The sequence below is a fragment of the Octopus bimaculoides genome, chromosome 26 (genome assembly GCF_001194135.2).
Source record: "Octopus bimaculoides isolate UCB-OBI-ISO-001 chromosome 26, ASM119413v2, whole genome shotgun sequence".
Classification (NCBI taxonomy): domain Eukaryota; kingdom Metazoa; phylum Mollusca; class Cephalopoda; order Octopoda; family Octopodidae; genus Octopus; species Octopus bimaculoides.
The window spans coordinates 12,595,398-12,605,210 of record NC_069006.1 but is presented as its reverse complement, the minus strand read 5'-3'; the positions used below and the strand labels follow the sequence as shown (position 1 = coordinate 12,605,210).

Here is a 9,813-nt window from a genome sequence, read left to right as displayed (position 1 = left end):
TGTGTGTGTGTGTGTGTGTGTGTGTTTGTGTTTGTCCCCCCAACATCACTTGACAACCGATGGTGTGTTGACGTCCCCGTAACTTAGCGGTTCGGCAAAAGAGATCGATAGAATAAGTACTAGGCTTCCAAAGAATAAGTCCTGGGGTCGATTTGCTCGACTAAAAGGCAGTGCTCCAGCATGGCCGCAGTCAAATAATGACTGAAACAAGTAAAATAGTGAAGACAAAAATTGTAAATTTACTTTAAACATTTCAAGTTAATGACTTCCCTGTACCTGATGAAATCACATTTTCTTTTAACAACCATTACTAGTTTTATTAGGTATAATATAATTGCTACTATAGGCAAAATTTAGTATGTTATGTTACCTCACTGCCCCGTAAAGCCTAATACCCCCTTGTCCAACGCCTCCTTGGTGGGAGTACTACCCATGTGAAAAACCTCTGATCTGATGATTTGTAATTATCTGATTATTAAAGTGGAAAAAAGAATATCAGAAACGTCGTTCGTAATTTTTTCATATATATTGAGAGGCTTCCCCACAGTTTCCACCTTTCAAATTCATTCACAAGGCACTGGTTAGCTCATAGTCACAAACTGTCTTCATTAACCAATCTTTAATGAAATCTTTAATTTACTTTGAGCTTTCAAGTTTTGTTTCCCTATCCCCCCATCTAAATTTATTTCTAGTTTCTCACTTTTCATCAACTAAGATTACTATTTACTATGACCTCCTATAATTGCCAAATCATAATTCTTCACACTATATTAGCGGTACCATTTGAAGATTGGTATCTTTGAAAGATAATCTTGCTACTTTTAATTCTCACCTGCTTGCTTGCTCTCTCTCTCACACACACACACCCCTCATTCTTTTCTGTCCCGAACATCTTAACAGACCATAATCCTTAACTCTCCAACATCGTCGAAAAAGTGTTTTACTTCCTGCCAGATCACAGCGTCAGTAATCTACAGATTTCTGCTCCATTCTCACTCACACACAAACAAAATCTTTCACACTCAGTTTTCCTCTCCCTTACCATACAATTTCTTTCTTACAGTTTTATCTCTTTCTCATACACACACACACACTTTCATATACAGATACACTTTTCTCTCAAATTCACATCTTCCCCTTCTTCTTCTTTATTTTGCACATAGTTTTTTTTCTTTCACACAGTTTTCTCTCTCACACACACACATTCATATATATATATATATATATATATGTGTGTATATATATATACATATATATATATATATATGTATATTCAGTTTTATCTCTCTCACGCACAATCTTTTCCCCCTGTTTTCTTTCTTTTTCATACATATCTTCAAGAATCTTCAAAAATAGTCCCCCACCACTCTCTCTCACGCATACAGCCAGGACAAGGCAACAAAGCATCCAGTAAGTGGTTACTCAACCTGCAAGAAATAGGAGCCACATCTCTCACATCATACTGCACTGTTAAGAAAAGGGAGAACATATTGTATAATATAACCCTTCGATAAGTAAAGAAAATGTTTTTTAAAAAAACCCAAAACAGGATACTTTTGTTTGGAACAGCTTTGAGATATAGGTCTGATCGATCAGAAAAAACCAGGGGTAAAATGAAGTGAGCAAGGGTAAAGTAGTGGGGAAAGAAATGGTGGAATTGAGAGGGAAGAGGTAGAATGGCACTGATGATGATGATGATAGCATGATGGTGGTGACAATAAGGAGGAGGGAAGAGGAGGAGAGGATGATGTCAACATAAGATGATGAGAGTGCTGCTGATGATGGTGATGTAAACTTTAAAGTATCAGATAACCAGTCTGGGCTAATTGGTTTAACAGGAGCCTCTTACCATCATCATCATCATCATCGTCGTCATCAGCTTGAAAACTTCTTTGAACTTGCTGACTGAACATGGCTTCATCTAAATACTAATGAGAGAGAAAGGGTTTAGCTGTTATCTAATCACTCAAGTGTGAAATGTGTGAATGGTACCAAGGAAAACAATTCAACCATAAAATGTAAAACATACTGAGGTAAACTCACCCAGCCATAAACTACTAGAAGTAGGTCCTGTGCCATACACCTGGTTATATACCTATCTATATTGCTAACCACTCAGCTGTGAAATAGTTCAGTCAAACAGGGAGCCTCTATGTGGTCAGCCCACTTGCTAGAAATAGCCCTCACTACCATTATAACAGTACCCATTTGATAGTGTAGCCCTAGATACATTGTCTAGGACAGCGATTCTCAACCAACTTTTTCCTACAGACCCCTTTGATTCATATTGTACTAGGGTGGACCTTATAACCATTTGAAGTTCTTAAAAATCCTATTATTATATTTTTATAATTAAATATTAGGAATTGTATTAAAAAATTGTTTTAATATTTTGAGTATTGTAAAAGTGTAATCAATTTATTGCACATAATTTTTAACAACAAAATCTTATATGGAACCTTCCAAGGGTCAAGTGGATTGCTGTTGAGAACCACTGGAATAGATGAAAAAACAAAAGATGGCAAAAAAGGTGCCAGGGTCATTGAATTTAATGCCTTTGATCCTAGGCATACTGCAACGGGACTGACCAAGGACTAAACAACAACAAGGGTGAAAGTATAACTGAGACCAAGAACTGATATCAAAAGGCGACAGGTCATTTGCAGTGGCTAGAGCAAATGTTGGACTTCCTGACTTTGTGGTCAATAATGCAACTGGTGATTGTAGCCACAGCACAACACCCTTGACCATGCAGCCAAAACAGCAACCTTGACCACATAGCCAAGACACCTTTGGCCATACAGCAACAAAACACTTGACCACATGATCACAACAGCAAACTTGATCCCACAACGCTGTAATACAATACAGCAATCCTGACCCCACAACACAGCACCTTTGACCATTCAGTTGTAATACAACACTTGACCACACAGCCACAACAGCAGTCTTGACCATACAATGAAAACACCCTTGACTCCTACAGTTACACCACTCTGAGTAATGCCCTTGCTTCCAGATATGACAGACAAGGTTATATGTCATCATATGTTGGTGTAAATGCAACAGACTTATGAACAAATATGTTCCAAACATGGCCATCCTGTCTTAGAGTGTGCATCTAGGACTACATTATTTGATGCTTTCTTCTTTTAAGACAAAGTGTGGCTTGGTGGTGGGGGGGATTTCACTGTAATTTCTAGCTGGTGGAGTGATTATTATAGAGCAGAGGTGGTGATTGCAAGTGTATAAAAACTGTTAGGGATGGGATATCTGTAATGAAATTTAACTTATAAGTCCGCATGCAATCACACACAGTAATGTTAATTCCTATAAACTGTACGCAGGTAAATTCTATTACACACAGTACATATGAAAATTCCATTGCACACAGTATATATGGAAATTCCCAAAGTATAAGAACACCAGAATTTGTTGGAAGTTTATAAAGAAACATTGAAGCTGCATGTTTTTGACTGCTTGATTCTGGAGATGGCGTAAAGTTCACACATACAGTACTGAACATACAGTACTAGGAGAGAACCCATTGTTGTATGCTTATCATGTCTTCTATCTTAAGAGTTGCTATTTTTGTCGTTACATTAAGTGATCATACACTAGAGGTAGATACATATAATTCATGAGAAGAAACTGGTTCAGCCCTGATCTTTTCAATGTTATTATTGAAACTTATTGAAAAAGGGTTGACAAAGCAAATAATATAGCCACATTTATAAATATTATTCATGGATAAATACTGCAGTTCATTTGCCTTTCCCAATGCATTTGCATTGGGCTATTTAAATCCAATACTGCTTCTGTTGCCTGTAACAGATTTTTATTCAGCCGAGTGGTTAATTGCAAAATCAGTGGTTTTTCAATCATTGTTTTACTCTATCAGCAGTGATTGATTTTAGTAGCATGTACCCACAGCTGGCAGTGGGTACATGCTACCAACAAAGTCCTATGAGGCATCTAGCATTCTCACCACTATTGTGTCCACAAGGGATATTACCTCTGGATAAATAGCGCACTTAATTTGCCTTTCATAATGTATCTGCTTTAAATATGATACATAGATGGCTAGTTTGATCTTATACTGCTTATACTATTGTATACAACATAATTACATAGCAAATGTTTTAATTTTGACTATAGAACAAAATCAAAAACATTATCTTCTGTTATGGTACAGGTATGTTGGTAAAGCTTATCTATACTTCTTGTACACATTTGTGGAAATTAGTTATTTTTAAAATCTTTAAGATTGTTAGATGTTTATAGAGAACTATGAAATACATAATTTCTTTTGAAATTGTATTTTTTATGAAGTATTGGAGTTTTTAGATGGTGTAAATCCACATAAGTAGAAGTGACAGTGCAGTCTAAAAAGAGAGAGGGAGCCTTTGAAAACAATAAACTTGTCACCTTTTCTACCTTATTATTTTTGTCTTTATGTCAAGAAGTCAACATATTCTGGTGATGACAGCTACATTGCCTACAAGAAAAACTAGTTCCTTTCTCCTTGCCTTTCCACTGTGACTATATTATTAAAATTAGGAAAAATGTGTTGAAAGAATAATGTATGAAACAAACAACTAAGGAACAAAACTGAAGACAATTACATTATTCTGCTATGACTATGTTAGTATTGTACTATAATTGTTATTTTTATAGAGAAAGGAGCATATGGCTGGACTCAAACCCTAAATCCCAACAAAAAGAGTATAACAGCCAACCCCAATGACATGTGGATTACAAAAATAAAAGCATTAATAGGAGCAGGCTTGGTCATGTGGTTAAGGGGCTCACTTTGCCAGTATGTGGTTTTGGGTTCAGTCAAGGTACAGTATTCTGGGCAAGTGTTTTACTGAAACCCCAAACCAACCAATACCTTGTGAGTGAACTTGCTAGATGGAAACTGTGAGGAAGTCAGTTGTGTGTGTGTGTGTGTGTGTGTGTGTGTGTGTATAAGTGTGCATATATTCGTGTTTGTCCCTGCCCACACTGCTGGTTTGTTTACATCCCCATAACTTAGCAGTTTGGCAAAGGCAACCAATAGAACAAGTGCCAAACTTTAATAAGTATTGGAATCAGTTTGCTCGATCAAACCCTTCAAGGTGGTGCCCCAGCATGGCTGCAGCCCAGTGACAAATGAGTAAAAGATTAAAAAAATACATATATATATATTTAACACAATTTCTTTTAAAATACTAATTAGTCAATTGTTTTATGAACAATATAAATTACGTAAATACTGTGTCTGAAAGAGATTAAGTCTGATTTCATTCCATAAGTGCAGAGATGGTGATGTGGTTCAGAAGTTCACTTCCTAACCACATGGTTTGAGGTTCAGTCTTAATGCACAGCTTCTTGGGCAAGTGCCTCCTCATATAGTCCCTGGCTTACCAAAGTCTAGTGAGTGGATTTCTTATAAAGAAACTTAACCCATTTGTTACCAACCCAGCTGAAACTAGCTCTGGCTCCGAGTACAAATGTCTTGTTTACGTAAGTTTTGAATTAAAATCTTCCACCAAACCTTAGTCACAATTTATGTTCCTAACACTAGCTGAATGATAACTAAGTTGTTTTACTAAATTCTTTGTTAGATTTAAAGTAATTGAAAGAAACACAAAGCAACTCAACAGAAATATAGTAACAAAAGGGTTAAAATATATGATAGAGAAACAATTCCAAACCCTTTTGATACCAACCCAGCTGAAACCATCTCTGGTTCTGTAGTACAAATGTCTTGTTTACAAAAGCTCTGATTTAAAATCTTCCATCAAACCTTAGTCACAATTTATGTTCCTAACACTAGGTAAATGATAGCTAAGTTAATTTACTAAATTCTTTGTTATATTTAAAATTAATTGAAAGAAACACAAAGCATCTCAGCAGAAATATGGTAACAAAAGGGTTAAAGAAAACCCAGTAATGCATACATGATCACTGCAACGCAATTTCAAGCAATGCCATCAGTTGATTCTCTTGACCATTTAGTATTTAAACTAGCCATATCCGGCCCAAATATTCAACCTGTTTTATGTTCAAACCAGCCAGATCTGGCCTATTACACCTGCCCTACAAAGTCATCTGAGAAAAATAAACAATCACATCATTGAAATCTCAGAGGTATGAGGCAATGTATGATCAATTCAAAACATTTGAATAAGTAAGCATTACATTTGACAGAGCAATCTAAATGCCAGAGGGTTAACCATGAGCAGCATGGATGTAACTTTTCAGTCCTTCTAGAGACCTACATTCTTTTGCAAAGATGATGAGTTCCTCTTGCAGCAGATGTTCAGAAAGTTTACCATTTATACTGACACGTACTTTCATTCCATCATGGAATTTTTCAGTGCATGTTTGCCTTTTTCAATTACAGCCAGCCATGGTAAATAATACATAATAGAGATGTAAAAAAAAATCATATATACATATCTCTTACTTGTTTCAGTCATTAGGCTGTGGCCATGCTGGGGTACAACCCTGAAGAATTTTAGTTGAACAAACTGACCCCAGTATCTACTTTTTTTTAAGCCTGGTACTTTTTCTGTCAGTTTCTTTTGCTGCACTATTAAGTTACTGGGACATAAACAAACCAACACTTAACGTTAATTGATGGTGGGAGGAACAAACACAGACACATATGAAGGGCTTCTTCCAGTTTCCATTTATCAAATCTACTCACAAGGCTTTTTTGGCCCAAAACTACAGTAAAGACACTTGCTCAAGGTGCCATGTAGTGGGACTAAACCCAGAACCATGTAGTTGGGAAGCAAATTTCTTACTACACAATCATGTCTGCACCTAGCTTATCTATATATATATATCATCATCATTATCGTTTAACGTCCGCTTTCCATGCTAGCATGGGTTGGACGATTTGACTGAGGACTGGTGAACCGGTACTGGCAACAGCCACGCTCAAAATGGTGTTTTTTACATGCCATCTGCACACACACACGTATGTATATGCAAGTGGATGCATTTGTTTACATCTGCAACCGCTTGTACAAAAGTGCTGTAGGCAATTTCTCATCAACAAATTAGAGAGCTTTGTGTCTTTGAAGTCATGTGGAATAAAAGATCCTTTACTTATAATACAGGTAAGGGTTAGTGCCAGGACAGGCATCTCTCTGTAAAACAATACCTCAAACAACATTCATCCAACCCATGCAAGCATGGAGAAACAGATGTAGAATTAAAGAACAAATAAACGCAGTTTATCTTCAATTGTCTTTGCAAATAAATAGTGTTTTAATAAATTATGTCTGATTTCACCCCATAGCTACATACATAGACCGTAACAAAATGGTATGTTATAAACACATTATTAATGAACTAGACAGTTTAGTTATATGCGTTGCATACTGGAAACATGAACCAGGTCACAAGAGCATAATGGACCAAGGTAGAGAATTGAAAATAAAAATACAAGTTTCTGGGTAAAGTGATGGTATTGTGCTAAATTTTTTTTCTAGTTTATACATTGTGCTGGGTAAAATGAAAAATTTAACGGTCATTTATTTTGTTAATAGAAATGGAACGATGGCTTCTACAGTGTGACATAATGGGACATATTTCTACATCATAAAGAAAAGAAATAACCATTATGATGTCCAAAACAAGTTTCTTTTATGTTAAATTTCTATAAATAGATATATTTCAAATATTCTCTTATTCATGAACCTTACAATTTGCATTTCTGATATGTCACCCAGTATAAACCAATGTTTGTAACTTTTTAACTCTTTTCTGATGTTTGTCATTATTCTTAATTCAAAGTTTGATCATTGCCTTTAAGAATATCCAACATTTTTGTTCCCATATTTCTCTTGAAATATACTACCTTTGTTTCCATTAATTTTGAAAATAACGAAGAGTCGTTTGAAGTTGAGCTGTTGCTACTTCACATTGAGAGGACAAAGTTCCAGTAGTACAGACATGTGATTAGAGTGTCACAGGAAAGAATCACAAGATGGATTCTTTAAGCAGAGACAACCAGCAAGAAACACAGATGTAAATCAAGAACAAGAGGGTTGGCTAATAGCCATAGTCTCAGTTGATTATATCTTGGGATCCAACCAGAAAGTGTAATGTTGGTTGCTTCTGAAAGGATTTTATAGGGGAGGTGTCTGAGGAATCTACTCCAACAACCCTCTCAGGAATAGTGGGCAGAGAAGACGGTTGGTTTTTACTTGGGTCATTTTAACCCTTTTATTACCACATTTCTCTTGAAACACACTTCCTTTGTTTTGATTTTGAAAATGATGTATTTAGTAAAATTATGAAATTTTGAAAGAAACTTTTGGCTTAGATCACTTTAACCCTTTTGTTACCATATTTCTCTTGAGATACACCAACTCAGCTTCAATTAATTTAGAAAAATAACGAGGAATTAAATAACGTTGTTATTAAGCTGATGCCATATACACTCACGATGTTGGCCTATATGTAAACCTTAATCCCTTAATCTTCACCTGTTGTGAAATGACAATATATCTTCACACAATATACCCTCCACCTACTCCTCACCATCCACACCACTGTTTTGTCAGGCAGGTGCATAGAGTTCAACAAAGACTTGAAACTTTCTGTGACTGTATTCCTTATGAAATGAATGGTTTTAATTCATTTAAAAAGTAATCAAGAATTAGGACAATTTAGTACAATAACTTTAATCAATCTTGTATATGGAATCTTGTATATTACAAAAGGTGTGTGTGTGTGAGAGAGAGAGAAAGAGAAAGGTACAGGTATGGTTGTGCAGTGAAGAAGCTTGTTTTAGGTTCAGCCCTATTGTATGGCAATTTTGGGAAAGTGTGTTTTTCTATAACACCAAGCAAAACAAAGCCTGTTAGTGGGTTGGCTGATAGAAACGGAAAGAAACCCATTGTGTATAAATGTGTGTGTGTGTGTGTGTGTGTGTATGCCTTGTCTTGACATTGTGTGACATTTGTAAATAAGTGTCATGATGATGCAAGTGGTATATTTTGTTTCCAATAAACAAGTCTGGCCATGGGAAAATATTTCTTTGCTTGGGAACAAGAGAGGATGGGCAACAGAAAAAGCTTTTAATTTTAATTAAAATTCCAGTTACTTCTACTGTCTTTTTTGCCCAGGGTTATTGATAACAATTATTTTCATTATTAAGAATTCAGTTTCAAATGAAATATTTCTTGATTTATCATGTCAGGGATGTTCGTGCCAACTTGGAATTTTTTAAATTCTCAAAGTGGAATATTACAAATTATTGGACAAGTTTGTTGGTCAATGCTGTAAGTGAATTATTGGCCAAGCTATTTGTTGGTTAACCTTTTAGCATTTAAACCAGTCATATCAGACCCAAATACTTGTTTTATGATTACGGCCATATCACGCTGAGAGCACTGGTTCTCGTCTGATCACCGAAGTTAAGCAACATCGAGCCTAGTGAGTACTTAGATGGGTGACCGCTTGGGAAACCTAGGTGCTGTAAGCATCCCAAACTTAGGTGGAGGCGCAATGGCCCAGTGGTTAGGGTAGCAGACTCGCGGTCATAGGATCCCGGTTTCGATTCCCAGACCAGGCGTTGTGAGTGTTTATTGAGCGAAAACACTTAAAGCTCCACGAGGCTCCGGCAGGGGATGGTGGCGAACCCTGCTGTACTCTTTCACCACAACTTTCTCTCACTCTTACTTCCTGTTTCTGTTGTGCCTGTAATTCAAAGGGTCAGCCTTGTCACACTGTGTCATGCTGAATATCCCCGAGAACTACGTTAAGGGTACACGTGTCTGTGGAGTGCTCAGCCACTTGCACGTTAAT

The 9,813-nt window shown here is 36.4% G+C and overlaps 1 protein-coding gene and 1 pseudogene across 1 annotated transcript in view; one reads left to right on the top strand and one right to left on the bottom strand.

Annotated features, from left to right (window-relative positions):
- LOC106880530 (uncharacterized) overlaps positions 1–9,813 on the bottom strand; it is a 164,572-nt gene that overhangs the window by 139,771 nt on the left and 14,988 nt on the right. The window lies entirely within an intron of this gene.
- On the top strand, positions 9,372–9,490 carry LOC128250936 (5S ribosomal RNA; annotated as a pseudogene).